The sequence below is a fragment of the Oncorhynchus tshawytscha genome, unplaced genomic scaffold (assembly GCF_018296145.1).
Source record: "Oncorhynchus tshawytscha isolate Ot180627B unplaced genomic scaffold, Otsh_v2.0 Un_contig_6549_pilon_pilon, whole genome shotgun sequence".
Lineage (NCBI taxonomy): Eukaryota > Metazoa > Chordata > Actinopteri > Salmoniformes > Salmonidae > Oncorhynchus > Oncorhynchus tshawytscha.
The window spans coordinates 6833-30000 of NW_024608814.1; the positions used below are offsets into that span (position 1 = coordinate 6833).

The window sequence follows — 23168 nt, forward strand, 5'->3', positions numbered from 1 at the left end:
CATGGACATACACACACACATGGACATACACACACATGGACATACACACACACATGGACATACACACACACATGGACATACACACACACATGGACATACACACACACATGGACATACACACACACATGGACATACACACACATTCACAATTTGACTGTAAGAGTCTAGGAATACCTGGTTGAAATCCTTTGACCATACAAAATGAGTATCTGTTATTAGAGATGCAGGTTTATTGTGAGTGATTGTAAGTTGTAAGGGGGTAGGGTTAAGGGTAGGAGTGAGGGCTTGACATTGGAAGTTGAGGGGAGTAGAGAAAGTGCTGGTTAAAGTGCAAGGGGGGTAGTGTTGAGGGTTAGGTGGAGAGGAGGTGTCTAAAGGGTGGGTGCTGAGAACTGGGGTACTGGGAGGTTAAGGAGGTTACATGGAGTTTGATTTGTGACGTTACCTTCTCGGCCTGAGTGAGATCCTCTCTGTTTCTGAACTCTGGGTCCATCCCCTCATGGTCTACATACTGAACATTCATATTCAACAGCCAGGCAGCCGTACGGTCCAGTGCATTGGGCTTCACTGGGGAGGGGGCCTAGTGGAACCAACACAACACACACATGAGCTGAGCCGAGAAGGACACACACGTCATATGGTACACACACACCGACATACGGTACATAGTACATGCACTACATATCCATAGGATGTGGACATCTGCTCGTCGAACATCTCATTCCAAAATCATGGAGTTGGTCCACCCTTTGCTTCTATAACAGCCTCCACTCTTCTGGGAAGGCTTTCCACTAGATGTTGGAACATTGCTGCGGGGACTTGCTTCCATTCAGCCACAAGAGCATTAGTGAGGTCGGGACTGATGTTGGGGCGATTAGGCCTGGCTCGCAGTCGCCGTTCCAATTCATCCCAAAAGGGGTTTGATGGGGTTGAGGTCAGGGCTCTGTGCAGGCCAATCAAGTTCTTCCACACCGATCTCGACAAACCATTTCTGTATGGATCTCGCTTTATGCACAGGGGCATAGTCATGCTAAAACAGGAAAGGGCCTTCCCCAAACTGTGGCCACAAAGTTGGAAGAACAGAATCGTCTAGAATGTCATTGTATGCTGTAGGGTTAAGATTTCTTTTCACTGGAACTAAGGGGCCCGAACCATGAAAAACAACCCTAAACCATTATTCCTCCTCTACCTAACTTTACAGTTGGCACTATGCATTGGGGCAGGTAGTGTTCTACTGGCATCTGACAAACCCAGATCTGTCCGTGGGACTGCCAGATGGCGAAGTGTGATTCATCACTCCAGAGAACGCGTTTCCACTGCTTTGGAGTCCAATGGCGGCGAGCTTTACACCACTCCAGGCGGCGCTTGGCATTGAGCATGGAAACCCATTTCATGAAGCTTCCGACGAACAGTTCTTGTGCTGACATTGCTTATAGAGGCAGTTTGGAACTCGGTAGTGAGTGTTGCAACCGAGGACAGACGATTTATACGCGCTTCAGCACTCAGCGGTCCCGTTCTGTGAGCTTGTGTGGCCTAACAATTCGTGGCTGAGCCGTTGTTGCTCCTAGATGTTAACACTTCACAATAACAGCACTTACAATTTCTTAGCAGGGTAGAAATTTTATGAACTGACTTGTTAGATAGGTGGCATCCTATGGTGCCACGATGAAAGCCACTGAGCTCTTCAGTAAGGCCATTCTACTGCCACTGTTTGTCTATGGAGATTGCATGGCAGTGTTTTCGATTTTATACACTTATCAGTAATTGGTTTGGCTAAAATAGCCGATACCACTAATTTGAAGGGGTGTCCACATACCTTTGTATTAATAGTGTACATCCACACATACAGAGTATGTACACACAGGAAGCTTGAAATGCACATGGAATGTATAGAACACTAAAGCAGAGTGGCGTGTGTGTGTGTGTGTGTGTGTGTGTGTGTGTGTGTGTGTGTGTGTGTGTGTGTGTGTGTTGGCTGGTGCTTGTAGAGGACACTTGCTTGTGAGTGCTTGTGAGAGAGTGTGTGTGACAGGGTTTCTGTTAGCAGGCAATTGTTTTTTGGCTAATGAAAATCAATTAAAAGCCTTTTGGCCGATGAAAAAAATGAAAAGCCAATAAAACTGTTGCTGGACAAAATGAATGTATAAAAAAATCTCATTGCAAAATAATGCTTTTTATTCATTGATGGAAATACCAGTCGATGCAAATACATTTGACCGTCATGCTTATCGGTCTGCTGGAGTAAAACACATGATTTCATAAGTCCATTCATTGCACAACAATTCTACATGCAAATGAGTGTTAACAGTTTTGGTGCACGATTAAAAGAGCTACTATTTTTTATTTCTCAACTGGTAATTGAAGAGCGCCTCCCATTCACCATTCAAGTCCAGGCAACAGGATATCAGTGCGTCACCCACCACTTTACAATGTGAGCTGGAGGAAGTATGCATTTTGAAAACATACTTCACTGTTTGAAACTTGAATGTTTTATTTCATACTGTTGGACATGTCTTACCGTGCTTCAAAGTAGCCTATAAGCAAAATCCGACCATGGAAACGTGGAGGCAATTCTTTTATAAAACTTCATAGGCAGTGCATGAGTTTCACGTTTCTACCATTCTGCGTGCCAGTTATGATTTTCATATGCACATTTTCGTGGAACAGTTTCATTTTAATAAGAACGTTTTCATTTCTGAAAATCGTTGATCTGAATTAAAATGCTAAAAATTGAATAGTTAAAAGTTAACTAATGCGATATCACCAGCTTCTGCCATATGGAAACATTGATACACTGTGATCCATTGGCGGCTAAAGAAATGAGTGCATGGAACTCATTGTCCATAGGTCAATGCAGCAGTAGACCTATAACTTCCACTGCTCTTTCACACTGAGGATTGGTGATTATCCATGGGGAGATTGTTGGAAAGATTGTTGGAAAGTTTTTTTCAAATAGCATACATTAGCAATGGATGTTAGAAAACACTTTCCTACATTTCTGCACAGCAGCCCAGGTATTTCTATGCTTGCGCATGCTCACGCGCTCCCTCAACATTATCAGGACAGAGAAACCAGACACATGCTCACGTGCTCCCTCAACATTATCAGGACAGAGAAACCAGACACATGCTCACGCGCTCCCTCAACATTATCAGGACAGAGAAACCAGACACATGCTCACGTGCTCCCTCAACATTATCAGGACAGAGAAACCAGACACATGTTCACGCGCTCCCTCAACATTATCAGGACAGAGAAACCAGACACATGCTCATTTCTCACCTGGAGCTTTCCAAACAAAAGACTATGAATGTTCCCAGGTGAGCTGGTTAGAATTTTGGCAAATGTTTGAAAATTACGTTTTATTGGCTGCTTCATTACACGAGTTGCGTGTTCTGCATTACCATAATCTACATGTGACTTCTGTTCTTCTGATCACTGTGGGTGGAAGCCCTAATGGGCTATGCAGCCAATGCATATGGGTCAGGTACATTTCTCAAATGGCCGTCAACACATTTTCCTAACAGAAATCCTGGTGTGAGTGTGTGTGTGTGTGTGTCATTAGATATGTCAGTTATGGTGACTGACAGTTGGTGAGAACATCGTGGGATCCAAAACAGTCCGCAACTGAAACCTTTGAAAATGACTAGATATCTGTATTTGAATCTCAAATATGGTGAACTGAATTAATTAAAATATATTAGCTAAAATGTTGCCCTGTCATTTCATTGTCAAATACCAAGGTCAAGACAGGCAAGAGATTTCAACTGAATATATGATGTTCGTCAGTTTAGTCAGTCAGTTAGTAACATGTTAATGTGATGTTAGTTGAGGTTGTACAATATCATAATTTCTACACTGGATTGAGACAGGATCATTTCATAAACTATACTTTGTCAGTTTTGATTACAGCTGTGTTACACGGATTACAATTTAGTTGCAATCTCCTCAGTATAGCATTGCTCTATTAAAAATACATGCATCAGCAGACAGAGCTGAAAACCAGTTAGTGCAGCCTGACAGCGACTCAATCAAGCATTGATTTTCTTCTCAATGTCTCTCTCTAATCCACCTGTTATATATATCTAATGGCATTCAAAGAGGAAGAAAGATGGCATTAAAAACAACATGCTTAACAAATCCCTGAGAGGGCTGTCATGACGTGGCCCTTTCTGGGTGTAGATCATGGCCTCCCCCTCTCTTTCTCTCACTCTCTCTTTCCTAAACCCAGGTTTTATTGCCCCAGGTCGTAAATGCCACAGAGACTCTCCCTGACCATGCAATTGAGAGAGAGTTTCACAGTAAGACAAAGGGATTTTCCAGGCCAATTCTACTACGTCCCAGAATTTGAGAATGGAACAATACTCCTATTTTGGAGAATGTGTAAACGGTCGGTGGAGAAGCCAGCTTTGTTTGAGAAGTCCGTTTTGTTTCATGTTTGTGACCTTGTGAAAGACAATACAGCCACATTACCATAACTCTGTTTATACAGGAGCCTCCGTTATGAGGTTTGCATCTAATTATTGTATAAAATGAATGAGTAAAGACTAAATAATTTGTGAAATTATGTAATGTGAGGTTAACCTTAAATTTAAGAGGTTTAAAAATGTAAGTATTCCCTGTAAAGTTTAACTAGTCAGCGGCCACGCCCCTGTGAACATAGACATGATCTGGCGTCATGGAACCGCCTATTGTATTGTTACGAATAAAACCCACTCCTGAGGAAATTCACATCAGACCACGCAAACACCAGTGTAAGTTATGGTTGCAATGGTTGTTGAATTCCTAACCATACCACGTGGAGCATTGGCTACACGGCTGGAAATGGTTCAACTCTGAGACTATCGATCTCTATAGAATAAGAACAAATCTTAGATACTAATTACTAAATTATCTAAACCTAGGATGCAAATACTGACAACACCCAAAACATCTATTCGAAGAACAATGGATGCCTGACGTATCCATTACAACAGACAATATCAGGAGCCGCTGATAAAGCTACCACCATGAAAGACATTGTGTCACGCCTGCTCCCGCTCTTTCTCCCTCTGGCACACAAGGGCGCCAGACTCCACAACATTACGCATTCAAGCCACCTTCAGTACGCACACCTGCTTTTCCCTGTCATGCGCATCAGCGCTCATTGGATTCACGTGGACTCAATTACTTGCAGAATTTACTTCCCTATATCTGTCTGTTTCCTAGCTCTATTCCCTGCTTCGGGATTGTTTGTCATATGTCCTTGTTTACCCATGTGCTGACGCTGTTGCTGTTGTGTTCCTGGATAAATGTTTGACCCCCCGTACCTGCTTCTCATCTCCGGAGTCAGGTCCTTGCACATTGTGACTTCGGGGGAAGTAACCAGAGACTCTCTGATGAACTGACTCTCCAGCAGACGGATTCCAACAGAGAAGACAACAACGACACCTGGGCGTAAATATATTTATTGCAATTATTTCAGAATGAACGGCCATTCATGTGCAAAGGATTAGCATTTCAATGACTATAATTATCCAGTGTGTGTAGTGATCCATTTTGTCTTTCCCACTCCTTTATCAGTCCGCACCCCCTTCCCTTTGTCCACCAAGCCGTCATATCGGATTAGCCCACTAGGGAATCTTCCCTATCATTGTTAGTAAACAATATCTACTGTTAGTTTATGCATTTTTTGTGATTATTTAGATAGTAAATAAATGTTTAAGCCAATTGGTGTATGGATGATTCATGGTTTAGGCTGGGTTCGTGCAGATAAACAAGAATTCTACCATGTTTGAAATGAGACGGACGTAAGGTAAATAATAATTGATTAATAGAAGACTAATATATCTGATATTAAAATATCTGAAGAGTTATATTCAGAAAATTCTAACTTTGTAATCTGAAGATTTTCAGTGGTGCCCCAACTTCCTAGTTAATTAAATGTAGATGATTAGTTTAATCACGTAATAATAATTACAGAGAAATTATTTGATAAAATAACAGTCATCACATTTAATGATTATTTTTTTATTTTAATTTTACCTTTATTTTACTAGGCAAGTCAGTTAACTTCTTGGATATAGGGGCACTCTTTTAATTTATGGATAAAAAAACGTGCCCGTTTTAAGTGCAATATTTTGTCACGAAAAGATGCTCGACTATGCATATAATTGACAGCTTTGGAAAGAAAACACTCTGACGTTTCCAAAACTGCAAAGATATTATCTGTAAGTGCCACAGAACTCATGCTACAGGCGAAACCAAGATGAAACTTCAAACAGGAAATGAGCAGAATTTTTGAGGCTCTGTTTTCCATTGTGTCCTTATATGGCTGTGAGAGCGCCAGGAATGAGCCTGCCCTTTCTGTCGTTTCCCCAAGTTGTCTGCAGCATTGTGACGTATTTGTAGGCATATCATTGGAAGATTGGCCATAAGAGACTACATTTACCAGGGGTCCGCCCGGTGTCCTTTGTCTAAATTGGTGCGTAATCTTCAACTGGAGGCATTTTCCCATGAGATTCAGAGGAGAACGCACACTTCCACACACGATATATCATCTAAGAGATATGTGAAAAACAGCTTGAGGATTGATTCTAAACAATGTTTACCATGTTTCAGTCGATATTATGGAGTTAATTTGGAAAAAAGTTCGGCGTTTTGATGACTGAATTTCAGTTTTTTTGGTAGCCAAACGTGACGCACCAAACGGAGCGATTTCTCCTAAACTAATCATCTTTCAGGAAAAACTGAACATTTGCTATCTAACTGAGAGTCTCCTCATTGAAAACATCCGAAGTTCTTCAAAGGTAAATGATTTTATTTGAATGCTTTTCTGGTTTTTGTGAAAATGTTGCCTGCTGATGCTAACGCTAAATGCTACGCTAGCTATCAATAATCTTACACAAATGCTTGTTTTGCTATGGTTGAAAAGCATATTTTGAAAATCTGAGATGACAGTGTTGTTAACAAAAGGCTTGAGAGCTAGCATATTTATTTCATTTCATTTGCGATTTTCATTAATAGTTAACGTTGCGTTATGGTAATGAGCTTGAGGCTGTATTCACGATCCCGGATGGCTAGAATCAAGAGGTTAAGAACAAATTCTTATTCTCAATGACAGCCTAGGAACAGTGGGTTAACTGCCTGTTCAGGGGCAGAAAGACAGATTTGTACCTTGTCAGCTTGTGGATTTGAACTTGCAACCTTTCAGTTAATAGTCCAACGCTCTAACCACTAGGCTACCCTGCCGCCAGAGATAGCCCGTGTGAGATAGCCAGAGACACGACAGGGTGGAGGATGACGCAGACAACATGGGCCTACACTACATCCTCAACCCAAAGACATATGCAAGGATATTGTTTCTGGACTTTAGTTCTGCATTCAATACCATCATCGCAGAACTGCTACAAGACAAACTCTCCCAGCTGAACCTGTCCAGCTCCATCTGTCAAGCTGGGAAAATACCTTTCGGACTCTTTATCCCTCAGCACCAGAGCGCTGCAAGGATGCATGCTCTCACCTCTACTCACTCACTCTACACCAATGACAGCACCTCCAATATCACATCTGTCAAACTACTCAAGTTTGCAGATGACGCCACTCTGGTCTGTCTCATCACCAAAGGCGATGAGTCAATGAACCGTGGAGCGATCGACCAGCTGGTGGCCTCGTGCAGTCGCAATAACCTGGAACTCAACACAGACAAAACCATGGAGATGGTGGTTGACTTCAGAAGACTCCTCCCACCATCTCTCCCCCTGGAGATTAATGGCTCAACTGTTAGCACGGCTGAATCCTTCAAATTCCTGTGGACTATCATCTCCCACAACCTTAAGTTGGAGGACAACATCACAGAGGTCACCATTTTTAAAATTTTATTTCACCTTTATTTAACCAGGTAGGCTAGTTGAGAACAAGTTCTCATTGCAACTGCGGCCTGGCAAGGAGGCACACCAGCGGATGGACTACTTTTGGCAGGTGAAAAAAACTCAACATCTCCCAGTTAATCCTGATCTGGTTTTACGCATCAATTGTTGAGTCCATCGAGGTCCTGCAAGACTTCAGGGCAAGGAAGCCAAGACTTCAGGGCAAGGAAGCGTGCAGGAAAGATCATCCCGACCCCTCCCACCCGGTCACCCACACATCCAGAAATTCACCTCTGGCAGGCGTTTCAGGTCACTCATGACCTCCCGCCACCTGAACAGTTTCTTCCCCCGTGCTGGGCCCTCACCAACCACAGAGACTAAAGGACTATGCTGTGGCCCTCACCAACCACAGAGACTAAAGGTCTATGCTGTGGCCCTCACCAACCACAGAGACTAAAGGACTATGCTGTGGCCCTCACCAACCACAGAGACTAAAGGACTATGCTGTGGCCCTCACCAACCACAGAGACTAAAGGACTATGCTGTGACCCTCACCAACCACAGAGACTAAAGGACTATGCTGTGGCCCTCACCAACCACAGAGACTAAAGGACTATGCTGTGACCCTCACCAACCACAGAGACTAAAGGACTATGCTGTGGCCCTCACCAACCACAGAGACTAAAGGACTATGCTGTGACCCTCACCAACCACAGAGACTAAAGGACTATGCTGTGACCCTCACCAACCACAGAGACTAAAGGACTATGCTGTGACCCTCACCAACCACAGAGACTAAAGGACTATGCTGTGACCCTCACCAACCACAGAGACTAAAGGACTATGCTGTAGCCCTCACCAACCACAGAGACTAAAGGACTATGCTGTGACCCTCACCAACCACAGAGACTAAAGGACTATGCTGTGACCCTCACCAACCACAGAGACTAAAGGACTATGCTGTAGCCCTCACCAACCACAGAGACTAAAGGACTATGCTGTGGCCCTCACCAACCACAGAGACTAAAGGACTATGCACTCTATGCTGCACACCGCATCAATCCATCTCTGAACTGTACACTAAATAACTGCACCCAACTTGCATTGCACTTTGTTAATCTCTCTGCATTTAGATATTCATACTGATACTGTAAATGTGTACATCCACTGCATATCAACCGTATACCCACTGTATATCAACCGTATACCCACTGCATATCAACCGTATACCCACTGTATATCAACCGTATACCCACTGGATATCAACCATATACCCACTGGATATCAACCGTATACCCACTGGATATCAACCATATACCCACTGTATTTCAACCGTATACCTACTGGATATCAACCGTATACCCACTGGATATCAACCGTATACCTACTGTATTTCAACCGTATACCCACTGGATATCAACCGTATACCCACTGTATTTCAACCGTATACCCACTGTATTTCAACCGTATACCCACTGTATTTCAACCGTATACCCACTGTATATCAACCATATACCCACTGTATATCAACCGTATACCCACTGTATTTCAACCGTATACCCACTGTATTTCAACCGTATACCCACTGTATATCAACCGTATACCCACTGTATTTCAACCGTATACCCACTGTATTTCAACCGTATACCCACTGTATTTCAACCGTATACCCACTGTATTTCAACCGTATACCCACTGTATATCAACCATATACCCACTGTATATCAACCGTATACCCACTGTATTTCAACCGTATACCCACTGTATTTCAACCGTATACCCACTGTATATCAACCGTATACCCACTGTATTTCAACCGTATACCCACTGGATATCAACCGTATACCCACTGTATATCAACCATATACCCACTGTATATCAACCGTATACCCACTGTATTTCAACCGTATACCCACTGTATTTCAACCGTATACCCACTGTATATCAACCGTATACCCACTGTATTTCAACCGTATACCCACTGGATATCAACTGTATACCCACTGTATTTCAACCGTATACCCACTGGATATCAACCGTATACCCACTGTATTTCAACCGTATACCTACTGGATATCAACCGTATACCCACTGGATATCAACCATATACCCACTGTATTTCAACCGTATACCCACTGGATATCAACCATATACCCACTGTATTTCAACCGTATACCCATTGTATATCAACCATATACCCACTGTATTTCAACCGTATACCTACTGGATATCAACCATATACCCACTGTATTTCAACCGTATACCCACTCTATATCAACCGTATACCCACTGTATTTCAACCGTATACCCACTGGATATCAACCGTATACCCACTGGATATCAACTGTATACCCACTGGATATCAACCGTATACCCACTGTATATCAACCGTATACCCACTGTATTTCAACCGTATACCCACTGGATATTGTATATCTGCTCATTCTCTTATAGCTCTATGCTCACTCTACCTACTTGTATATAATGTATGTAAACTTATTTTAAACTCTGTTGTCTGTATTCTGTCTCTAAATGTTGTCTATCACTAGCAACACAATATCAACAAGTACAACTCTGAGTATGTGTAAATGTCATTGGCAATGATTAAAGGTGATTCTGATTCTGAATGGCGTCCATCGGGTTTCCATGACAAACCCATTAACCCTTGGGCTATACTAGTCAGCCAATCACTAAGCTGAGCGATCAATCAGTCCCTAGAGGAGAGCAGGGCATTATGGGAACTGGGAATGTGAATGTCCTTCCTGTCACCTTGAGGCCAGAGATCACCAGGGGCAACCTTCGACCAGCCAGCCTATCAGTGACCTGCTTGTTAAGAGGTCATCTTTAACAGCCCAGAGGACGGTAGCAGAAACAGTACACTATAACTCCCAACAGCGATACACACAGCCACACATGTACACATCTCAGCAAGATTTGAGTGCATTACTATGAACTGCTAATGATAAGCTAACCATAAACCAGCCTTGAGACTTGATAAAATACATGCATGTAACTCTGCATTACATTGCTGTATCTAGCAACCTAATCCTGATTCAACCAAGGGCCACCTTCACAAATAAGCATAATGCTAATAATGACAAAACTCTAGAAAATCCTCTATTTGGTGTTGTTAGTACATAACCAGGAAACAATAGGCCTACGCATACAGAAGTTTACCAGTGATCCTGTGCTATTAGACTTCCACCTCTAACTATGCAGAGACACATGGGATTACTATTAATACACACTGGCTGCTCCAATGACTGTCATTGATTAGATAGAATAACAGGAGAGCTCAGACACCACCCACACACATATACAGGCATTGTTAACATGCGATCAAGTGGTATTAGTGGAAGCTTTCCACAACAGAGTATTATTTGTTTATTTAAAGCTTTATTTAGCCTGAAAATGAACTGAGAAACTAATTCTATTGTTTTACAATGATACAGTATGAGATGAACCTCCCAGACAGTCGAAGCCCTGCAGCCCTCACTAAAGCTACCATCATGGCTGTCAGCAAATAACCTCGCTATCCCATGCATACACACTCCTTTGTACTAGTGTTGAGTGTGTTTGTGTGTGTGTTTTAGCTGGGAGTGTGTCTGTACTACTGTCTGAGTGCCCTACCTGTTTGTGCTGGGCTCTCTGCTTGCTCTCTGGGCTGTCTCCTTTTGATGACGACGACTGTTGCCGTAGCCGCGCCCGTTGCCGGGCCAGTCGGGGGATGACATCATGCTGCTGCTGGAGGGGCGCGGGTAGGGCCCACTGTTGAGCAGGTTTGGGGGCGTGCGGCCCCTGGTGACGGTGGTCTGTGGAGGGGCTGGTCTATCCTGCGCTGGGGGCCAGCGCTATTCTGTCTGGGCACGGTGGGCTGGTGCTGGGCCTCTGTGAGTGACAGCTGCCTCCGCGTGCCTATGAACTCCCCCGAACGACGGGCATACTCCTCCACGCTGCTCCCCCACCTCCTACTCCGTGGTTCAGGAAGGAGTTGTGTATCCCCCCTCCTCCTCCTGGCCCATCCTCATTGTTGCTATGGGAACTGTGGGAGCTGTGGCCCTCAGAACCCGAGTCGACCAGGCCCCGCGGCGACAAGGGCAGCCCTGCCGCCATCTGGTAGACTGGGTTCTGGAAGGACAGGGGGGCTAGAAGCTGAGCAGGTCTGCCTGGGGCGCTCTCCGATCCGGGGGTGGTGGGGGTCTGGACGGGCCTTCTCAGAGTAGGACCTCCAATGATGTTCCCCTGGGGGGTTCGGGCCGACCACACTCCCCCAGGAACGATGCCCTCTCCCAGGCCGTCTGACGGGCCAGGGCCTGGGCCAGGGCCTGGGCCACTCTCTAAGCTGCGGGGGTCCTGGAGGTCCACCATGGACAGGCTCTTGCTGCCGTTGGCTATGCCCAGGTCGGGCTCATTGGATTCAGAGTAGCTAGAGCTGCGGGCCGGGGTGGGCTGGATCCCAGCGTTCCTGGTGACAAAGAAGAGTTCCTTGTTCTCCGGGGTGGGGGAGGGTAACCGGGTGAAGTCCACCAACCTGAGAGAGAGAGAGAGAGAGAGAGAGAGACAGAGAGAGTTAGAGAGAGTTATAGAACCAATTGCTCTATATGGCAGTGAAGTATGGGGTCCAATCTCTAATAATGAATTTACCAAATGGGACAAACATCCAATTGAAGTATTGCATGCAGTTTTTAAAGACTGTATTGCAAGTGCAAAGAAAAACTCCAAATAACGCATGTAGAGCAGAATTGGGCAAATACCCCCTCCTCATTCGAATAGAAAAAAGAGCCATCAAATTTTACAACCATCTAAAAACAAGTGACACCAAAATATTCCATCACACAGCTCTACAATGTCAAGAGATGAAAAAAGAGAAGAGTCCCCTCGGCAGCTGGTTCTGAGACTCAGTTCACCAACCCAAACCAACCCCATAGAGCCTCAGGACAACACTCAGAAAATCTGCCCCAACCAGGTCATCACAAAACAAAAAGAAAAATATGTCACCTATTGGAAAGACACCACAAAAAAATCTAAGTAAACTTCAATGCTATTTGGCTCTAAACAGACAGTACATGGTGGCAGACTATCTGACCACTGTGACTGATAGAAAACTGAGGAAAACATTGACTGGGTACAGACTCAGTGAGCACAGTCTGGCTATAGAGACCGGTCGTCACAGACAAACCTGGCTGCCCAGAGAGGACAGTCTGGCTATAGAGACCGGTCATCACAGACAAACCTGGCTGCCCAGAGAGGACAGGCTGTGCTCACTCTGCTCCAGGGGAGAGGTAGAGACAGAGCTGCATTTCCTATTACACTGTGACAAATACTCAGACCTAAGAGAATATTTCTTTCCCAAAATTCTAATTCAATACAAAGAATTTGAAACTATAAAAGATGAAGAAAAAATCTAATATTTATTGTGTGAAAAGCCAAAATGTGCAGTTTTGGCAGCCAAATATGTGTCCTCCTGCCACAACCTGAGGGACAGCCAGTGAAAAGCCAAATATGTGTCCTCCTGCCACAACCTGAGGGACAGCCAGTGAAAAGTGCAAAGTAATGTCGATAATATTTCCCATCTCGTTTTGTTTTATCTTTCATACCATGTCATGTGTCTTCTCAGTCATGAGAGAGAGACTGTCTTTTCAGTCAAGTTGACACTGGTCTACTACCATTGCTTTAATGTATTGTTGTTCTGATTAATATTGTTGTTGTTGCTGTAGTTGTTGTTAATGGTAATCCCATGTCCACTACTACTATTATTATTGCTGTTGGTCCCACCATTTATTTATATATAAATATATTTTATTTATATTTTTCGATATGCATACTTTGACAATGTAAGTAATAATGAACTTGTCATGTCAATAAAGTCAATTGAATTGACTTGAGAAAGAGAGAGAGAGAGAGAGAGAGAGAGGGAAGAGGGAAGAAGAGAGGGATTGAGTGACAGAGAGAAAGATAGAGGTAGATGTTGATGTGCATGTGTATCTATTACTCCTTACAGACATGAAAACATAACAAGTCAAACCCTTCATCCCACACATGAAACACTTAAGTGTCGAACCACAATTTTATTTTATTTAACCTTTTAGCAGGGAGTCCTATTGAGACCAAGGGCTCTTTTTCAAGGGAGTCCTGCACTCATCCTACACAACAGGACACATGGTATAGAAACAGCAACCCAACGGGACACATGGTATAGAACCAGCAGCCCAACAGGACACATGGTATAGAAACAGCAACCCAACAGGACACATGGTATAGAAACAGCAACCCAACGGGACACATGGTATAGAACCAGCAGCCCAACAGGACACATGGTATAGAACCAGCAGCCCAACAGGACACATGGTATAGAAACAGCAACCCAACAGGACACGTGGTATAGAAACAGCAACCCAACGGGACACATGGTATAGAACCAGCAACCCAACAGGACACATGGTATAGAACCAGCAACCCAACAGGACACGTGGTATAGAACCAGCAACCCAACAGGACACATGGTATAGAAACAGCAACCCAACAGGACACATGGTATAGAAACAGCAACCCAACAGGACACATGGTATAGAAACAGCAACCCAACAGGACACATGGTATAGAACCGGCAACCCAACAGGACACATGGTATAGAAACAGCAACCCAACAGGACACGTGGTATAGAACCAGCAACCCAACAGGACACATGGTATAGAACCAGCAACCCAACAGGACACATGGTATAGAAACAGCAACCCAACAGGACACATGGTATAGAAACAGCAACCCAACGGGACACATGGTATAGAACCAGCAACCCAACAGGACACATGGTATAGAACCACAGCCCAACAGGACACATGGTATAGAAACAGCAACTCAACAGGACACATGGTATAGAAACAGCAACTCAACAGGACACATGGTATAGAACCACAGCCCAACAGGACACATGGTATAGAACCACAGCCCAACAGGACACATGGTATAGAACCACAGCCCAACAGGACACATGGTATAGAACCACAGCCCAACAGGACACATGGTATAGAACCACAGCCCAACAGGACACATGGTATAGAAACAGCAGCCCAACAGGACACATGGTATAGAAACAGCAACCCAACAGGACACGTGGTATAGAACCAGCAACCCAACAGGACACATGGTATAGAAACAGCAACCCAACAGGACACGTGGTATAGAAACAGCAACACAACAGGACACATGGTATAGAAACAGCAACCCAACAGGACACATGGTATAGAAACAGCAGCCCAACAGGACACATGGTATAGAAACAGCAACCCAACAGGACACATGGTATAGAACCACAGCCCAACAGGACACATGGTATAGAACCACAGCCCAACAGGACACATGGTATAGAACCACAGCCCAACAGGACACATGGTATAGAACCACAGCCCAACAGGACACATGGTATAGAACCACAGCCCAACAGGACATGTGGTATAGAAACAGCAACTCAACAGGACACATGGTATAGAACCACAGCCCAACAGGACACATGGTATAGAACCACAGCCCAACAGGACACATGGTATAGAACCACAGCCCAACAGGACACATGGTATAGAACCACAGCCCAACAGGACACATGGTATAGAAACAGCAACTCAACGGGACACATGGTATAGAACCATAGCCCAACAGGACACATGGTATAGAAACAGCAGCCCAACAGGACACATGGTATAGAACCACAGCCCAACAGGACACGTGGTATAGAACCACAGCCCAACAGGACATGTGGTATAGAAACAGCAACTCAACAGGACACATGGTATAGAAACAGCAACCCAACAGGACACATGGTATAGAAACAGCAACCTAACAGGACACGTGGTATAGAAACAGCAACACAACAGGACACATGGTATAGAAACAGCAACACAACAGGACACATGGTATAGAACCAGCAACCCAACAGGACACATGGTATAGAAACAGCAACCCAACAGGACACATGGTATAGAACCACAGCCCAACAGGACACATGGTATAGAAACAGCAACTCAACAGGACACATGGTATAGAAACAGCAACTCAACAGGACACATGGTATAGAACCACAGCCCAACAGGACACATGGTATAGAACCACAGCCCAACAGGACACATGGTATAGAACCACAGCCCAACAGGACACATGGTATAGAACCACAGCCCAACAGGACACATGGTATAGAACCACAGCCCAACAGGACACATGGTATAGAACCACAGCCCAACAGGACACATGGTATAGAAACAGCAGCCCAACAGGACACATGGTATAGAAACAGCAACCCAACAGGACACATGGTATAGAACCACAGCCCAACAGGACACATGGTATAGAACCACAGCCCAACAGGACACACGGTATAGAACCACAGCCCAACAGGACACATGGTATAGAACCACAGCCCAACAGGACATGTGGTATAGAAACAGCAACTCAACAGGACACATGGTATAGAAACAGCAACTCAACAGGACAGATGGTATAGAAACAGCAGCCCAACAGGACACATGGTATAGAACCAGCAACCCAACAGGACACATGGTATAGAAACAGCAACCCAACAGGACACATGGTATAGAAACAGCAACCCAACGGGACACATGGTATAGAACCAGCAACCCAACAGGACACATGGTATAGAACCACAGCCCAACAGGACACATGGTATAGAAACAGCAACTCAACAGGACACATGGTATAGAAACAGCAACTCAACAGGACACATGGTATAGAACCACAGCCCAACAGGACACATGGTATAGAACCACAGCCCAACAGGACACATGGTATAGAACCACAGCCCAACAGGACACATGGTATAGAACCACAGCCCAACAGGACACATGGTATAGAACCACAGCCCAACAGGACACATGGTATAGAAACAGCAGCCCAACAGGACACATGGTATAGAAACAGCAACCCAACAGGACACGTGGTATAGAACCAGCAACCCAACAGGACACATGGTATAGAAACAGCAACCCAACAGGACACGTGGTATAGAAACAGCAACACAACAGGACACATGGTATAGAAACAGCAACCCAACAGGACACATGGTATAGAAACAGCAGCCCAACAGGACACATGGTATAGAAACAGCAACCCAACAGGACACATGGTATAGAACCACAGCCCAACAGGACACATGGTATAGAACCACAGCCCAACAGGACACATGGTATAGAACCACAGCCCAACAGGACACATGGTATAGAACCACAGCCCAACAGGACACATGGTATAGAACCACAGCCCAACAGGACATGTGGTATAGAAACAGCAACTCAACAGGACACATGGTATAGAACCACAGCCCAACAGGACACATGGTATAGAACCACAGCCCAACAGGACACATGGTATAGAACCACAGCCCAACAGGACACATGGTATAGAACCACAGCCCAACAGGACACATGGTATAGAAACAGCAACTCAACGGGACACATGGTATAGAACCATAGCCCAACAGGACACATGGTATAGAAACAGCAGCCCAACAGGACACATGGTATAGAACCACAGCCCAACAGGACACGTGGTATAGAACCACAGCCCAACAGGACATGTGGTATAGAAACAGCAACTCAACAGGACACATGGTATAGAAACAGCAACCCAACAGGACACATGGTATAGAAACAGCAACCTAACAGGACACGTGGTATAGAAACAGCAACACAACAGGACACATGGTATAGAAACAGCAACACAACAGGACACATGGTATAGAACCAGCAACCCAACAGGACACATGGTATAGAAACAGCAACCCAACAGGACACATGGTATAGAACCACAGCCCAACAGGACACATGGTATAGAAACAGCAACTCAACAGGACACATGGTATAGAAACAGCAACTCAACAGGACACATGGTATAGAACCACAGCCCAACAGGACACATGGTATAGAACCACAGCCCAACAGGACACATGGTATAGAACCACAGCCCAACAGGACACATGGTATAGAACCACAGCCCAACAGGACACATGGTATAGAACCACAGCCCAACAGGACACATGGTATAGAACCACAGCCCAACAGGACACATGGTATAGAAACAGCAGCCCAACAGGACACATGGTATAGAAACAGCAACCCAACAGGACACATGGTATAGAACCACAGCCCAACAGGACACATGGTATAGAACCACAGCCCAACAGGACACACGGTATAGAACCACAGCCCAACAGGACACATGGTATAGAACCACAGCCCAACAGGACATGTGGTATAGAAACAGCAACTCAACAGGACACATGGTATAGAAACAGCAACTCAACAGGACAGATGGTATAGAAACAGCAGCCCAACAGGACACATGGTATAGAACCACAGCCCAACAGGACACATGGTATAGAACCACAGCCCAACAGGACATGTGGTATAGAAACAGCAACTCAACAGGACACATGGTATAGAACCACAGCCCAACAGGACACATGGTATAGAACCACAGCCCAACAGGACACATGGTATAGAACCACAGCCCAACAGGACACATGGTATAGAACCACAGCCCAACAGGACACATGGTATAGAACCACAGCCCAACAGCACACATGGTATAGAACCACAGCCCAACAGGACATGTGGTATAGAAACAGCAACTCAACAGGACACATGGTATAGAAACAGCAACTCAACAGGACACATGGTATAGAAACAGCAGCCCATCAGTAGAGGAGGATGTGAGTCATATAGCTAGTTAAGTGATCCGCACTCATCCTCCCTTCTCTCCTTCACCACCAAGTCTACAGCTTTATTGTCTGGCAATTACCTTGACAGACAGAATTTATGTTCCCATAATCTCTCTCTCTCTCGTTAATACTCTCTCTCTCCCTAAACCTCTATTTTCTACCTACGACTGCTCGCTCTCTCTCCCTCCCTCTCTCCCTCTCTCCCTCTCTCTGTGAATGTGGTGTAATTAATAAGGACTGCTAGAATGCTAGACTCGTTCACTCCAGCCTCCATAAATCTGACTGGGGTTGCAGGTTCACTGCCAGCCTGATGAGAAGGGGAAGAAGGGGCACATTAGCGTGGCCTGATAAAGTGGGCTCGTCAATTGGATTTGCTCAACTCCTGCGTCTTCCCTCCTCTGTCCTCTCTCGCCTACTTTTGAAAAAGGTCAAAGGTAATCGAGGAGATGCGGTGAGGATAGGGAACGTGGACGAAAATGCGCCTGTATAAAATGAGACCCTTCTTCAGGCAAATGACGTTTACAGAAGTGGATCCCCAAATAAAAGTGTAAAGTGACAGGAACAACTTAGTTGTGCCAGACATTTATAGATAAAATCACAAGTATCATATGGTTTTCTGAAACGTGTGCATGGTTTTCTCCTCAAAAGTATAAAGCTGATTCAAAGAGGGTGTGACAGGTATCAAAACACTTGTGCTTCCTTGCCAAAAGGAGGCTATAGAGGAGGGGAGGACCGTCTTCCGTTTGCCTACTAATGAACTGAGACACTCCTTGACCACTCAACCACTTATCGCTTTTTGGGTCACAGAGGAGAGAGGATGGTGGACGGACTTTTGCCCAAACGAGAAAACCCCCTTAACCATGCTTACCTATACCCTTTCCTTTTTGTTCTTCCTAACCCTTACCCTGTCTTTACCCATACCCCTAGCTTTATCTGTTCTTGTTCTCCTTAACCCTTACCCTGTCCTTACCCATACCCCTAGCTTTATCTGTTCTTGTTCTCCTTAACCCTTACCCTGTCCTTATCCATACCCCTAGCTGTATCAGTTCTTGTTCTCCTTAACCCTTACCCTGTCCTAATCCATACCCCTAGCTTTATCTGTTCTTGTTCTCCTAAACCCTTACCCTGTCTTTACCCATACCCCTAGCTTTATCTGTTCTTGTTGTCCTTAATCCTTACCCTGTCCTTACCCATACCCCTAGCCTTATCTGTTCTTGTTCTCCTTAACCCTTACCCTGTCTTTACCCATACCCCTAGCTTTATCTGTTCTTGTTCTTCCTAACCCTTACCCTGTCCTTACCCATACCCCTATAGCTTTATCTGTTCTTGTTCTCCTAAACCCTTACCCTGTCTTTACCCATACCCCTAGCTTCATCTGTTCTTGTTCTTCCTAACCATTACCCTGTCTTTACCCATACCCCTAGCTTTATCTGTTCTTGTTCTTCCTAACCATTACCCTGTCCTTACCCATACCCCTAGCTTTATCTGTTCTTGTTCTCCTTAATCCTTACCCTGTCCTTACCCATACCCCTAGCTTTATCTGTTCTTGTTCTTCCTAACCCTTACCCTGTCTTTACCCATACCCCTAGCTTTATCTGTTCTTGTTCTTCCTAACCCTTACCCTGTCTTTACCCATACCCCTAGCTTCATCTGTTCTTGTTCTTCCTAACCCTTACCCTGTCTTTACCCATACCCCTAGCTTTATCTGTTCTTGTTCTCCTTAACCCTTACCCTGTCCTTATCCATACCCCTAGCTTTATCTGTTCTTGTTCTCCTAAACCCTTACCCTGTCTTTACCCATACCCCTAGCTTTATCTGTTCTTGTTGTCCTTAACCCTTACCCTGTCCTTACCCATACCCCTAGCTTTATCTGCTCTTGTTCTCCTTAACCCTTTCCCTGTCCTTACCCATACCCCTAGCTTTATCTGCTCTTGTTCTCCTTAACCCTTACCCCACCCTCATTCCCTTTCTTTTATCCCAAACCCTGTCCTTACCCTGAAAGGTCATTGTCGATGGCCATCTTCTGTAGGCCGGTGGAGATGCTGCAGCCTGCCCCAGCATTGGGCGGTGACCCCATACGGTCAGAGGAGGACGGAGGGGTCATGCTCATGGTCATGCTGGACGGGTTGTTCAGCGCTGTGTTCACCTCCCGGAGGATCCTGGGTAGGGGACCTAGCTTGGAGGCGGAGCTCTGAGGGTTAAAGAGGGGTTCAAGGTCAGAGATAGGGTCAGCGGTCATGGTAGCTCTGTGTAGAAGTTGAGGCCTTTGGACACAGGTCTAGGATCAGTTTAATCCTTTCCAAACCTAATAACTCATTAGGGCGGGGCAGTATGGGAGATGCAAGACTGGCCTTGTTTGGGGCAAACTTCCTCCTACTTAGGTTCACTGTTAAGCTGTGTATTCATGGCATCCTTCACAGTTTTCTACTCTACTGTTTGAACCGATTTAAGCATTCATGTGGCAATTTTGTAACTTTTACATGCACTGACTTAAACCTTGGATATCAGTAGAGACCTCCCTGTGCCTGTATCAGACAGTGAGCCTGGCTGGGGTATTCTTGTTCCCATTACAGAGAGCTAATCTCCCTCTGATTATGTCCTTCAGTCTGAATAATGAAACAGGCCGGCCTCAGAGGCTTGAAGGACTTTATTTTGGTTGGAGACGGACGGGAGTGCTGTCTTCAGTGAGGATGGGATGCAGCACACAGAGTCTATGGGCTTTGCCCCCAATATACCTAGTAATTAACACGCTGGGATGGCTCTCCAAGCGGAACCATGGCTAATGCACTAGGTGTCCCTACAAATCCATTTGGATGCCTCCCACATAAACATAGTGTTGTATATCTATGTCCTCCCAGGCCCTCAGAGCATTCCAATAGAGCACTCAGTCTCACAGCAGTCGTTGTATTATGTAAGCAATAGCGTGCTGTACACATGATTGAATCTAGTTAGGTTAACATGCTACTGCTCGCAGTACATTACTAAATGCAGAAGGGCTGTGCTGATAATATTATTATGTATTTAGTCCTGACTTCATGACCTGACCAGGGGAAAACTCCAGGCTAGTTATAGAGGTTACAACTAGGGACCTGGAGTTGTTCCTAATCAGTTAACATAGTCAGGATAAACTTGGGACCTGGAGTCTTGGAAAAAGCTCCTGTCCCTATACAGTATGCTGTATATTTCATGTGACTACTACTATGTCCATTGTATTAGTTGTCATTGCCTGGTCAGCCCTACCTGGTCCATGGTAGAGACGACCTCTGACAGCAGGTTGTGCAGGGTGGACAGCTCCCGTCCCAGGTCTATGTAACCTTCGAACCCTGCAGTGTTAGAGATGGTCTCTGGGTTAGAGATCTCCAGCAGGAAGCGCTGCATGTTGGTCCACTCATGTTCCAGGAACTGGTTCATAAAGGACATGTACTCCTCCTTACTGCCAAACCTGGGAGAGATGGAGGGAGGGAGGGGTGGGAGGGAGGGAGAGATAGATAGAGAGGGATGGATAGAGGGGGAAAGGGGGAGGGAGGGGTGGGAGGGAGGGGAGGGATAGAGAGGGATGGATGGAGGGGGAAAGGGGGAGATAGGGGTTGGGAGGGAGGGAGGGAGGGATGGGTGGGAGGGGAGCGGAGGGAGGGAGGGAGGGAGGGAGGGAGGGGTGGGAGGGGTGGGAGGGGAGGGAGGAGAGGGGAGGGAGGTAGGGAGGGAGGGAGGGGAGGGAGGGATAGAGAGGGATGGATGGAGGGGGAAAGGGGGAGGGAGGGAGGGAGGGAGGGAGGGAGGGAGGGAGGGAGGGAGGGAGGAGAGAGAGAGAGAGAGAGAGAGAGAGAGAGAGAGAGAGAGATAGGTTGAGTATATAGAACACATACTCTCTCTCAAACACACACACGCACTCAACACCAATACACACACTCCATAAACCCACACACACACTCACTTGGCGAAGTTGGCCAGGTTCTGCGTGACCTTGGCGATGAGTGTGAGTGTGCGTGCGGTGCGGTCATCAGGGTATTCCTGCATCAGGTTGAAAAGCGACGGGGACATAACGGCCGGACACAGGAAACGCAGGAACAGAGACGCACTGATCAGACGCTCGCTGATGTCCGGTCGCCCCCGGCTACTGCACTCCTGTCGCCACGATGCAAACACCTCCTTGAGTTCCCGTGGAAACACACTGCAGGGGGAGGGAAAAGAGGTGTTAACGGCAATATGGAGGTAGGTACACTTTCACACACAATATGGAGGTAGGTACACTTTCCACACACCTATTTATTTTCACTCTCATATTACCGAGCTACAGAGAGCTACACTTTCTGCTGTTTGAACAGGTGAATTTAGGTCCTGCATAGCAACTATAGAACAGCTAACAGTAAGAGCTGAAAGCATTGGCGGAATGTCCACCAATGGCCATATCACTATGGTATGAATTTCTAAACACATGGTAACAACACATTTCATTGGTAATGCATTGTGGGTGGTGTCCCAGAAGTTACCAGTAGGAGTTGATGATCTTGCAGAAGGCCAGCTCACAGCACATCTTCAGGTTGCTCTGGTGCTCCTGCAGGTCATTGACGAACACTTGACGGGTCCACCTCAC

At 45.5% G+C, this 23168-nt stretch overlaps 1 pseudogene; it reads right to left on the bottom strand.

The window, feature by feature from the left end:
• Nucleotides 1–456: 456 nt before the first annotated feature.
• Nucleotides 457–23168, bottom strand: part of LOC112220221 — a 75231-nt pseudogene continuing 52519 nt past the window's right edge.